The 13,866-nt window shown below is 39.2% G+C and overlaps 1 protein-coding gene and 1 pseudogene across 1 annotated transcript in view; both read right to left on the minus strand.

Moving 5' to 3' along the window:
• VNN1 (vanin 1) overlaps positions 1-13,866 on the minus strand; it is a 725,633-nt gene that overhangs the window by 626,350 nt on the left and 85,417 nt on the right. The gene's annotated exons all lie outside the window — the stretch shown is intronic.
• LOC112815177 (putative trace amine-associated receptor 3) lies at positions 697-1,728 on the minus strand (annotated as a pseudogene).

Below are 13,866 nucleotides of genomic sequence, written 5' to 3' on the forward strand. Positions count from 1 at the left end.
CCTTGTGATTGCTGGCCAATGGTGTAGACACACCTTGCAGAGGAAGAAGGTAGAGACAAGGAAACAGGAAGTCATTCCAAATATAAACCACAAAGTGAAAAATCCCAAGGATAAAAGCTCAAATTGCATATGATGATTTGTAATCAACAGCTTCTCCTATGGACAGCTCTTTGTAATAAGCTTCAGGGTGTCAGGAAATGACTGAATAATTTATATAATGAGGGTTAATAATTATCCCACACCAAACAATAAAGTGGACTGCTAGTTAATAGTAAAGGCCAAACTTCTGTCACACTTCTCCCAAGGGTCCACAGGTTACTCACAATAATCTTCTTTTTTCTGAATTCCTAGAGTGGAATCAACAACCCAAACCATTAGCACTTGATTTTCTTTATTCTTATATTGGTTTATAATTGTCTCATGTGTGTAAATCGAGGCCAACCTATTCTGAAGTGTTTTATAATTCTTTTGTATATCTTCCCCCACTCAGAGGGGAGTGTTGATTAGATACAGAGTTCACAATTAATAAGTGATTGATTGATTGGTCAAAGATATTGAATGTAACTCTTGTTACATTCAGGTTACAAAACACTTATCAAGATTACTGAAATTTAATAGAATAATTAATGTGAGGCATGAGGCCAAAATAATGTCTCATTTTCAATACTTTCTTCACTTTTATAACATTGTTTTTTATTAATGTGCTTCAGAAAACAGATTTGCAGTTTCTGAATGAGAACTAAATATTTTGCCTGACACTATGTACTTAAGAGCTTTCCGAAACCATGGATAAAAAAAACCATGAATGAGGGGGTTGCAAGTAGAGTTGAAGTACCCAAGCCACACTAAAAGATCAAGTACTATTATGGGAGTGGAATAGTCTAAATATGGGTCTATCAAAACAGCAAGAAAGCAAGGCAGCCAGCAAGCTAGAAACACCCCCATTACTATACCCAGGGTCTTAGCTGCTTTCCTGTCCTTTTTCTTAGATAAGTTTTTTTTTCACTTCGCCCTTTGTGTTCTCAGGCATGTTGCTGATAACTTTTGCATGTTGTTTGGAAACAAAAAAGATTTTGCCATAAATACCACCATGATGGAGCCAGGAGTAAAGAAACATGTAGTGAACAATATTGTCCCCCAAAATTTGTTGAACGTAAGTGCACAAAAATGGAAACAAGCAACAAGAATCTCGTAGCTGTGCATACCAGCAACATTGGCCTCAGATAGAACTAAACTGAATGAAAAAAGAGCAGGGGCCAACCAGCAAAATGCCAACAGTCGCTTTATCACGGAGGTGGTCATTGTGGCTGAGGAGTGTAAAGGGTAACACACGGCATAAAATCGATCAATAGCAATGGAACACAGATGGAAAATGGAGGTTAGGCTTAGCATCATGTCAAAGCTTGCATGGAATTTACAAAAGCCATCCCCAAAATACCAGCAGCTCTCCACTGATCGTACCATGCTGTATGGCATAATGACAAAACCCAGCAGAAAGTCAGTGGTTGCCATGGAGAGGATCAGAAAATTTGTGGGAGAATGAAGCTGTTTGAAATGTGATATGGAAATCATTATAACCAAGTTTCCAAAGATGGTGATAAACATGGCTGCAGTCATAATAGAATACATTATCACTCAGACATGCAAAGAACGGTTGATGGGAGGGCAAGGTTTATTTCCAAATTTTGGACAACTGGATAAGTCTTCAGGAATATAAGTTAGATCCATGGTGCTTTATCACTCCAAATTCCTTTTTCTAGGAAGATGAGTCAGTGTTTCTTCTCTTCTTAAAATGATTCCAGTAAATTTCAGCTTCTAATAGTGCAACAAGGTTCAAAGTCATCTCTTATTAATTCATTTCCATTTTTATTTATTTAAATATTTAAAACTATATCAATTGTGGTTGCTTTCTGAGTTATTTGCTGCATTAGGAAAGGAGAAGTTCCCACTGCTTATTCTTTCCTGTTATATTTTATTCTATTCCACCCATCCATTTTTTATTCAACATGGGTTTATCTTTTGAGTGCTCTGTTCTTTTTAATGTATTGGAAGCTTCTCAAGAGTTTTATTCTATTTATATAGATATCTATAAAAGTCAAACTCATGAAGCAGAGAATACAGAAGTGGTTACCAGAATGGGGTAGGTGGGAGGTTATTGTTCAATGGATATAAACTTTCAGTTATGCTAGTTGAATAAATTCTAGAGATCTGCTGTGCAACATAGTGCCTCTGGCTAATAATATGGTGTTGTGTACTTCAAAATATGTTAAGAGGGTAAATCTCATGTAAGTGTTCTTAACACTCACACACAAACAACTAAAACTAAAAAAAAAAAAAAAAGGCAGGGGGGCAAAAGGTGTTGGCTATATCCATTACCTTGATTATGGTGATGGTATCCCAGGTGTTGGTATATGTCCAAACTAATCAAACTGTCCAGCTTGTATACCAATTATACCTCAATAAAGGTGTTTTCAAAAAAGAATTTATGGTCAACCTTTACCTTGAGCAATGACGTTTCTAGAAACTCTTTTGAACTACAAGTTAACATCTCTCATCATAAAAATACTTAATATACAAAAACTAAGTGAAATCACAATGTTTTTCTTTATGCATTCTTTCAATAATTTCAAATCTTCTTTTTAAAGAGTCTGCAGATATAAGAATTATAAATAGCATATGGCTGTTGAAATATAAGGAAAACCATGTATCTGTGGGTCAAACCATGCACCTGGGTCAATGCTTCATAGTTTCTCTACTCTCTACTGCCTTCCTCCCTTCCCCTCTGTCCTTCTCTACTGCCCTCTCCTCTCTGTTCCCCTTCCCTATATTTCTTTAGTTTTATCACTCATCTGGAATTCTAACTACTGGAGCCATGTCATAAATATCATCCCCGAGTGACTCATAAGGTTCACAAATTTCATGTTCATAGACTTGGGCCAGTCAAATCTCACGTGATTCTTATTGGTCACAGGGACTGAATAAGAGATAATGGACAAATTGGCATAAATCCGAACTCTTAGTAAGTTACTGCACCTGCTTTGCTATTTACTTTGGGATATACACTCTCATGAAAAATCAGCTCACTGGCTGGTTCTGCAGATGCTTGACACTGTACCTCTCACAAACCATCAAATCTACTCAGTGGGCTACAGAAAAACAAGTCCAATCTTGACTGAGTCAGACATAAGAGACACTCTAGACCTACATCAGATTCTCCCAGCCATAGAGATTCAACCATAGCATAGGTTCAGGCAAGTTCATCTATTTTGGCAGACTCAACTTAGTTTTGCCTTTAGAACCCTAAGAAAGGGACTCTTGGGTGGCTCAGTCGGTTAAGCGTCTGCCTTCGGCTCAGGTCGTGATCCCAGGGTCCTGGGATCGAGTCCCGTACCGGGCTGCATGCTCGGCAGGAAGCCTGCTTCTCCCTCTACTTGTGCTCACTTGCTCTCTCTCTCTCTCTCTCTCTCTCTCTCTCTGACAAATAAATAAAATCTTTAAAAAAAAAAACCCAAAAACCCTAAGAGCACAAAAATCCCTTCCTGGTCTCAAAGTGTCAGAAGCTCTTTTCATTCCTTCTGATTCTGTCAGTCTTTCCTGACTGACAGGAAAAAGAAAAAGAACCTTGTAATGACAGAAGAACCTGTGTGATGTTAAATGGAGAAGCTTCTTTTCCCAAGCCTCAGGAAGGTTTCTCTTCAGAAAGTCTTAAGAGGACCCCCTTTGAGCTGAGTGCTCCATGCGTCTCTCCTGTTTGCTCTAATTTAGGGGGTTCCATCACTTACTTGCAAAGAAGAGGGAGCAAAAGAGACTTGAATTGGGGGTTCTTCTTCTAGCCTGAACTCTGCCTCTAACTGGCTGTGAGCTTCCAATAAAGGGAGGTGTGCTAGACTAGATGGGCCTGATAGGGTCTTCCAGCTTTGAAAGTCTGTGACTGACTGGTAGCTGAAAGGTCATTAGTTTTAAATCATCTTCCTATAAATAAATGGAAAGTGGAAAAACAGAGAAATAAGATGAAAGAAAGACATGGAATAAAGGATGTGGCTCAATGTAGGAATTCATTGAATAGTACTTTCAGTTTCGGGGTACATCTGACCAAGATCACAGATGTGTTTCTCTCCATTGTAGATACTCCTCTACTCCTCATTGCCTCTTTTTTCTTCTTTGGTTTTCACCAAGAAAAGGCTGTGAGCATCTAACCTGGCCTCATGTTAGCATATAAGCAATAACACTCAATAAACAATTGCTGAATGTAATATCTGTGTTAAAATATACACCAGCTCACATCTTGTCTTTTCTTGACTTAACCTCCTAAAATAAACTCTAAGTAACAGCTACATCTTATCAGGCACAACTTTTTAATATACTACCATTAGGCAAAGAACCTGTATATCTTATTCACCCCTGGATTCTCAGCACCGTGGTAGGTGCTTATGGCAGACACTAGGTACATATTTTTGAATGACTAAAAACATAAATAAATGGTAAATTATGGTTGTTTAAAAAAATATCTACATTGTTCCAATAAAAGCAGTTGCTTCAATATGCTTGAAATTTTGCTATAAACAAAGGGACTAGATCCAGGAGCACAGTTCATGAGTTTATCTTCCAGTATTAAATTGCTTCTGATAGTGCTATAAAATAATCCCTTGTTATTTAGACAAGCAGAAAAGAGATTGCTATGGATATATTTTACTGATCCCTTAGGCTACTGAGAAGAGGATTAAAGATATTGAGTTCAGATGAATACAAAGGTGTCAGTGGGGGAAAAAAAAAAACACCTGCTGAGTGTTTCAGCTAGATGCACCTGGGAGGTGGTGGCAGTGATGGCATCAGACTCCTTGGTGTTTCATTTCTTCATTAAGATGGGGTTAGCGGAGTTGGGGATTTTCTTCCAGCTGAAACTCATATACTCTCATAAATTTAATACTGTACAGAAAGCACAGACTCACAATTAAACTTGTACAGTACGTAAGTCCATGAAGACCTATACACTTAAATTATGTTATTGCCCAAGAAACTCCCTGTCACACCTCAGTTGCCCATATGACCTTAATGATGACAGCCATGACATTGAAACAACATCATATGAGTGTTGCATGTAAGTAACCATTCCATTTTTTTAAGGATTGAGAGGATTCTAGGAGGTGCTTGACGTGAGATCAAATTTTCCACCATGCACATTATTATTTATATAAGGGAAACTTCACATACTTTCAGAACTGGAGAAGACCTCAAATGGAATGTTTACAAAGATGTATTATGTGATGCAGCTTCCAGCCTCCTAGCTGTCTTACATCCTACAGTATGGCTTTGAAGTCAGGCCAACCTGGTTTGATGGTTGGCTCAACCACTTATTAACCATATTACTTTCGACAAGTTTCTCAGTGTCCCTGAGCCTCAGTTTTCTCTATAAAATGGGGAAGCTGTCTCTGAAGATATTTAAGACCATTAGCATTATTTTTACCTTCCTCTTTGCTTTTCCTCCTAAGAATTATGGCATCTCCTCCAAGTTTGCCTTATTTTGAATCTTCCATGTAATCTACTATGTTGAACCACATGCTTCTATGAAATTGTCATTTTTGTAAGTTCAAAATGTTCAAATATTAGTAAGTTTGAAGAATTTACTATTGGGATCTTCTTTTTTTTTCCTCCCTTAAGTTTCAGTTTCAAGGACTGACTGATAAAAAGTTTGGCATATCTCCAATCACATACATGTACAAGAAGCCAGATTTTCAGTGCAAGACTGTATCATGGAGCTAAAGCTTGTTGAAGAGAATCTTCAGTCAACATACTGATTTTAGTAGGAGGAAAAGGTGGCCCAACAGCAAATTTTAGGTTCAAAATCTAATTTCTAATTTTTGTAGCCTTAAAGTACAAATATCATATAAGATGTAGTAGAAAATGAGGAATTTAAAACCCATGGTTCTAACAGAAGGAGGCAAATATTTGTACATGCTGTCAGTAAGGTATCAACTAATATAAGTATCACCATTGCTAGAAAACACATTCCCCTGTTCTGGAACCTATTTGGTAAAGAACGTAAAATTGACATTGCCACCCTATGTATGTATGTAGAGATATATAAATTAATCCAAATTAAGACTTTTATCATTGTTTTTAAGTAGGTTCCATGCCCAGCATAGAGCCCAATGTGGGGCTCAAACTCATGACCCTGAGATCAAGACCTGAGGTGAGATCAAGACTTGGACACCTAACTGACTGAGCCACGCAGGCACCCTAGGATTTTTCTCATTTTTAATTGTTGAGAAAAATATCAAGTATGAAGGATCAACAAAAGGAGATATGAGTAATTAGTATTGTAGTTCTTTAAATACACAGACTCAAATTAAATGTAATAAGAAGAAAATTTTTAAGTTTTTTTATTTGAACACAAATTTGGATGATGTTCATAAATAATGTGTTTTCTTTCTTTTTTTTCCTTTAAATTCCGATTGCCCTGGAATTTAAGGCTGGAGTCTAAGGTATTTCAGCTGATTACCCAACTGCTTAAGAGAACCACATAAAATTTCAAACTAGCCTCTCAAACCATACACTCTGAATGTCTGCTCATGGTGTACCAGAAAGACAGAGTCTCTTATCAAAACCCACATGAATTTAAAGACCTAAAACTAACACCAAAAACGACTGTTTCATTGCTCTTACCACAGGTCAGAAAATGTCAATTTTAATATAATCTTCTAAGAAATTGATCTTAAGCCGCAAAGTCTCAAATATGAATTCTGTTTTTAATGCTCCCAAATCATTCTTGGCCTAAAAGCAAATTCCACCCAAAGAGCAGAGTTGTGTGAATTTTCGATTGAATTTGTTAAATCAAGACAGTAGGGTGACAGGGGCACCTGGGTGGCTCAGTCGTTAAGTGTCTGCCTTCAGCTCGGGGTCTTGATCCCAGGGTCCTGGGATCGAGCCCCGCAGCGGGCTCCCTGCTCCGCTGGAAGCCTGCTTCTCCCTCTCCCACTCCCCCTGCTTGTGTTCCCTCTCTCGCTGTGTCTCTCTGTCAAATAAATAAAATCTTTAAAAATAAAAAAGACAGTAGGGTGACAGTACAAGGTGTAAATAATGTACAAAGTATAATAGAAAAAATAAGCAAAGATTTGAAATGTATGAAAATTTATGATATTGATATTGGATCTTTTCTGGTTAATTCTCTAATATCTAATACGGACTATAATGAATATTTAAAGACTACAATCACAAAGATTGGAAGAAGTTTCAGGGATGATAAGTAGACTGTATTCAAATGTAACATTGAAAACTAAAACAAACAGAACAAGAAGAGTTTTTTCTGTAAGTCTACTTTATAACTATCTATAGTAGTTTACACATTATGACACCAAAAAGTAAAAGTAGTATCTGGCATGTAAATGATAGATTTTTTCCAAATGGCTTACAGTTCATAAGTCAGCCTTATAAAACCACATAACAGCTAGCCACGGGCAGAGATGACCCTTTGAAAATGTTGTTTTCTCAAAAGTAGCTAGGATCAAGAAACACATTTTAAGTGACAGTAAATACACTTGGGGAACAGGCAGAGCAAACTCCATTTCAGAGAGCGGGGCCAGAAAGAAGAGTGAAAATGAAAAGCAAAGCAAAACATCTTTCTTATAACTAGCTGTAAACGAGGGCATTCTGAACACCAGCAGAACAGAAGAATTTTCACTAAAACTATGCACCAGTATGGTGACTAACATAACATAACAATAAAAAAAAATAAGTAAATAAAATTAAAAAAAAATAAAACTATGCACCAGAGAACGTGTTCGAAGTAGAGGGCCCAAGAGGAATTGAGCTAAATAAATCTTTTATCAAGATCACAGATATGTTTTTCGTTGGATACAAGGGAAAGAGTGTGAGAAAACACACTTTGGCTAGAGCAGCAGAGCATGCTTTTGCAGGCTGTAAATTTATGTTTTCAGCATCTGTCTGTTGCTTTTCCTGCCTTCAGTCTGCAATAACGCAGCCACTTTTGGCTACAGTTGTCTCCATGTTGCCCTGTAAATGCCCACCCTGTGGCTTGGCCAGGCCCCCTTTCCTGCACCTGATTGCCTGTCCTTTCATCTCTGAGCACTTCAAGGCTCAGCAAAACTATCATTTCCCTCCCGGAACCTTTTTTGACTCTCCCAGTTGGAGTTAATCTCATGAAATCATAGACTATTGGGTGGCCAAAGACTGTAGAGATAGGTGATTCCATTTCCTCATTTTACAGCTGACTTTGATTTCAATTACCTTTGTTCCCTTCTTCTCGCACAATTCTTTTTTAAAACAGTCTTATCTTAAGTGTAAATTTCTTTTTTGTTTTAAGATTTTATTTATTTATTTGAGAGAAAGACATAGCAAGAGAGCACAAGGCAAGGGAGGGGCAGAGGGAGAGGGAAAAAGAGGCTCTCCCCTGAGCAAGGAGCCCAAAGCGAGGCTCAATCCCAGGACCCTGGGATCATGACCTGAGCTGAAGGCAGGTGCTTAACCTTCTGGGCCACCCAGTCTCCCCTTAACTGTAAATTTCTTGAAAAATTTTTCTATCTATCCCCATTAATCTTCCAACTCTTGCAACACTTTATACAGAGCTGTATACATGGAAGGTATGTAGTAACAGCTTATTGAGTTAAATGCAAGGACATTAATCCCAACACATCATGAAACCTGGTTAATAAGCATCTCCTCTCATGGTATTAAAAGACATCTGGTTTAGGAGAGATTAAAATATTAGGAATACAGTAAATGCTGTACAGAAAGTACCTAATAAACCTCCTCCCAAAACAAACAGTATTCTAAATGAAACCCAGCCCACAATTAAAATTTTGTGTGTCTTAAAGTTTCTAAATCACTTGAAAGAATACCAGCAAGTCTCCACGGATCTGACCATACTATAGGGCATGATGGTGAGCCCCAGGAGGAAATCAGTGACTGCCATGGAGACGATGAGGAAGTTGGTTGGTGTGTGAAGCTGCTTGAAGTAGGAAATGGAAATGATCATGGCAAGATTGCCAAGCACTGTGATGAATATGGCTCCTGCTCGGACACCCAGTGGCCTTTGATTTTCTGGGCAAGATCCATTTCCATGTCCAGAGCAATCCAGTATTTCCTTCAGAAAAAGCGAGAACACATGAAATGTTGTCAAAGTTTTCATAGAGAGACTCAAGAAAAATATAGAAGACTCAGGGAAGATATTTAATTTATGCTGAAATATCAGTTATGATCTTTCTCATTGATTTATCCTAACCTTTATTTGCAACTTCATAGCATTTTAACCTGAGCTTAAATGATCATTATTTGCCTTATAATTTCCTAGGTACAAATTATACCACCAACATTTTGTAAGCTCTTACTTTATGCCAGGGCCAGAAATTTAAAAAAAGGAAGAGAGGAGGAAGAGAAAGAGAAGACTGGGAGGAGAGGTGAAGGGGAAGAGAAGAAGAAACAAGTTCATTATCTAATTCATTATAATTGATATTCCTTATGTTCATAGAAAGACTAGATATGTATTATACAATACATTCACTTCTTCCTCAAATAAGTCTGGAACAAATAATCAGATTTTATTTGATTCAGGTCTACTGCCTTGTGGGACCAGGTTATTATCATTTGAAAATTGTTTCATTCATGTGTTGTGTTATTTTCATGGTGTTTTGATTTTGTTCTCACCAAGGTTGTTTGCAAGGGAAAGAGTCATTTAAGGATGTCTAATGATCTAGTAGAACATCTTCAGACAGTCATGGAGCCTTGACAAGCATCTCACCAGCCAGAGCAGCTCAATCAGACATGGGCAGATGCCAAAGTTGGACCACCTTCACTTCTTTGTGAAGAGCAAGCTCCCCTCCATGGTGCTTCCCCTCAGAGCCTCAGGCAATGCAAAGCAGGAAAAAATGAAAGCCTGATGTTTCAGTGCGCGGGTCACATAGAGAGCTAGGAGCAGATGGTAAGTGAGCTTTAGGACAACAAGCCATCTCCACTCCCTTCCTGTGTGGGCCCAGTATCTTCATTCTGCATATAAAAATCTGCATGTATATTTGAAAGGAAACATGTTCAATAATTATATAACTTACCTTTCTTAAAGTACGTTGAGGGGAAAAGCACTATCTAACACAAAGCATAACTATTAATACTGTAGAGTCTTTGGCCATCAAGGACTTCACAAAAATCAGACATGACTACTTACTAACAGATAAACCAGTAGATTCTCAGCCCCTGTGAGTACCATCCTACACTGAGCAATAACTGTTTAGTGAGTCCCCACAACACACAAGACACAGTGAAAGAACAAGAAAGCACTAGTTCACTAGTCCCGGGCTGCAGAGATTCTACAAAACATGTGATGAGGCAAAACATACCAACACTTAAAACATAAATGATTCTGCACCACAAATAAAAAGCAACTATGGAGATTAACTGAACTGAGAGGGGTTTAGGCAAAATGTGCTAAGATAAAAAATGGATAGGAGAATTTCAGGCTGGGGTAGACAAGAATGATCTGGTGAGGGTGAAAATTTCCATCTGGTTCTCAATAGATGAGTGGAATTTAAAACGGAAGAGAGGGGGCACCTGGGTGGCTCAGGGGGTTAAGCATCTGCCTTTGGCTCAGGTCATGCTCTCCAGGTCCTAGAATTGAGCCCCATGTTGGACTCCTGGCTCAGCGGGGAGTCTGCGTCTCCCTCTCCCCCTACTTCTCCGCCTGCCTCTGCTTTCTCTGTCTCTCTCCCTCTAAAATGAATAAATAAAATCTTAAAAAAACAAAACCAAAAAACAGAAGAGAGAAAGCCAATTCCAAGCAGAAGGAAAGGTGAAGAAAAAGCATGAGGTTGTTCAGAGACCTTCATTCTAAGGGTCTCTGAAACAACACAGAGAAACTAAAGGGTTGAGGAGAAGACAGAGTGGGAGGAGGGAGGATTTCTGGTTTCATTGTTGCCCCCATTGTAAGTCTGTGATCTTAGCCAGCATATAATCAAGGAGCTTCCCCATTTTGTTCTCAAATTTAAGTGATGGTTTAAAAAAAGAAAAAAATAAATAAAGCATTTAAGATAGCTGCAGGAGAATGAGTGCAGATTTGAAACTAAAAGCTTTCTCCAACTGATTCTTTTTTTATTGAATAATTGACATACAAGATTGTATTTGTTTTGGGTGTACAACGTAGTGATTTGATATTTATACACATTACAAAATGGTCACTACAATAAGTCTAGTTATCATCTGTCACCATGCAAAGTTGTTACAATATTGTTGACTGTATTTCCTATGCTGTACATTATTACCCCCCATGTCTTACTTATTTTTTAACTGGAAGATAGTACTTCTTAATTCTATTCACCTATTTTGTCCATTCCCACCCTTCTGCCTTCTGGTAACCATCAGTTTGTTCTCTGTATCTATGAGTCTATTTCTGTTTTGTTCATATGTTCATTTGTTTTGTTTTTTACATTCCACGTATAAATGAAATCATACGGTACTTGTCTTGCTCTGACTTATTTCACTTAGCATAATACCCTTAAGATCTATCCATGTTGTTGCAAATGGCAAGATTCATTCTTTTTTATGTATGAATAATATTTCAATGCAGATATATATACCACATCTTCTTTATCCATTCATCTATTGATGGACATTTAGGTTGCTTTCACATCTTAGCTATTGTAAATAATGTTGCAATGAACATAGGAGACCATATGTCTTTACAAATTAGAAAATACAGTACACTTGACCCTTTAGCTTATATGTGGATTTAATTGCAAACTTCTTTGTGATCCTGGCTTAGTGACTCTAATATTATTATCATCCTACTGTCCATTTTTGGAAAGTCATGCTCAATCCTTCTAAGCGTCAAATCATAGGGCACAGAGCTGACCTCCCTTACCTGTAGCATTCAGGAACCTAATTAGCCAATCAACTCTAAGAACCATAATAAGTTCTTTGAAACACATAGCATGATGCATACATTAGAATATGTCTTCCTTGTCCCCCCGCCACAGAGCAGGAAGGGGCACAGTAGATGACTATTTGGCGACTTCATCAAACAAGATGTTTAAGTAACTTCTCTCTAAGCATCATTGTCCTCAATGGTATAATCTGACATCCATCATCAGTTTAAACCTTTCGATGGCCAAATCTTTCACATCTTTCAGTGATTGTCTGTGAATGCTAGATGCATAAAACAATACTTTCAAGGCTATATTCTTCAAGTGTCACTAAAAAAATCGCTTTAACTATTAATATAAGCACACATAGATACATGGATGGCAAGAGAATTAAAGTCTGGTCTTTTCCCCATTATTGCTATATCTATAAGAAGCACAAAAATTAAAAATCCAAAACATAATGAATCGCTTGCCCATTCATGAATAACAAATAAATACTGTATCTAAACTGTATTCTACTAAACTGTTAAAAATAAAAGCTTTTTCTACATTCCCTGGGAAAGAGATTAAATTGCAGGACCATAACCATCATAATAGGAATTTTCTGATTTTTCTAATGCAATCTCATTTCTCTTTACCTTATTAACTTTGGTAAGTGCTGCCATAGTAAATATTCCTTCATTCTAGCAACCACTTTTTTAAACTTTTAACAGACTTTACAAAGTCCTTCTTCCGGCTAATTATTCTTTCTACCTTTCTGGAATTATTCTGCCCTTACCCAAGCTCTTGGTTTCTTTCAGTTTTTCAATTTCTATCAGATATTCCATGTTAATGAATCATAAGATATTAAATAACACAATGCCTGATATACAAAGAACATTATCAAAGTGACTTTCTTCTCATCTTTTTTCCTTCCTTGTTGGGATGAACATCACATTCAAGAATACATTTGACTAGGGGGGGCGGAGCAAGATGGCGGAGGAGTAGGAGACCTAGATTTCGTCTGGTCTCAGGAATTCAGCTGAATAGGGATCAAACCATTCTGAACACCTACGAACTCAACAGGAGATCGAACAGGAGAGTAGCAACAACTCTCTGAACAGAGAAGTGACCACTTACTGGAAGGTAGGATGTGCGGAGAAGTGAATCCGAGGCGATATTCGGGAGGATAGACGGTGGGGGAGGGGGCCTCCGTCGGCCGCTTCTGGCAAGTGCTAGAGCCGCGGAGCACAAAATCGGACCTTTTAGAAGTTGGCTCGGCGGAGGGACGTCGCTGCAGTGGCTAAGCGGGGGGTGGAATCCTCCCGGGACAGTGTGGTCTCAGGACCCTCGGGGTCACAGAAAGACCGGGGCTGCCTGAGTGCGCCAGAGCTCCCAGGTATCAGAGCGGGGAAGCTGGCTGCAGAGACGGAGCCGAGGGGCGGGCTCTCAGCTCGGGGTTGCCATAAACTGTGATCTGCGGCCCAGTCGGGGCACGGCGCCCCCAGCAGGGACCCAACAAGCAGCAGATCCGGGGAGACTCCCCTTCCTTCCCGGGGAGGAGCGGTGCGGGAACGCACTGCAGGGATCTGCTGGGTTTGGAGACTCCGTGCGGGGTCGGGTGCCAGAGATAGCAACGCTCGATCACAGGCCGGGTGAGCACGGAGTGCGGCCGGAGACCGGGGACACGGGAGTGACTGCTTTTCTCTGGGGACACACTGAGGAGTGGGGCCCCGAGTTCTCAGCTCCTCCGGGTGGAGATTGGGAGGCCACCATTTCTGCCCTGGTCCTCCAAAGCTGTACCGAGAGCTTGCAGGGAACAAAAGCTCCTGAGAACAAACCGGAGCAGCTTCCTTAGCCCGGACCGACAAGGGCGGGGCAATTCCGCCTCCGGCAAAGACATTTGGAAACCACAGCAACAGGCCCCTCCCCCAGAAGATCAGCACAAACAGCCAGCAAGCCAAGACCAAGTTGATCGATCAAGGAGAACGGGAGAACTCCAGCGCTAGGGGAATACTGCACA

The sequence above is a fragment of the Callorhinus ursinus genome, unplaced genomic scaffold (assembly GCF_003265705.2).
Source record: "Callorhinus ursinus isolate GAN/ISIS: 27379988/994484 unplaced genomic scaffold, GSC_fseal_2.0 scaffold6, whole genome shotgun sequence".
NCBI classification, from domain to species: domain Eukaryota; kingdom Metazoa; phylum Chordata; class Mammalia; order Carnivora; family Otariidae; genus Callorhinus; species Callorhinus ursinus.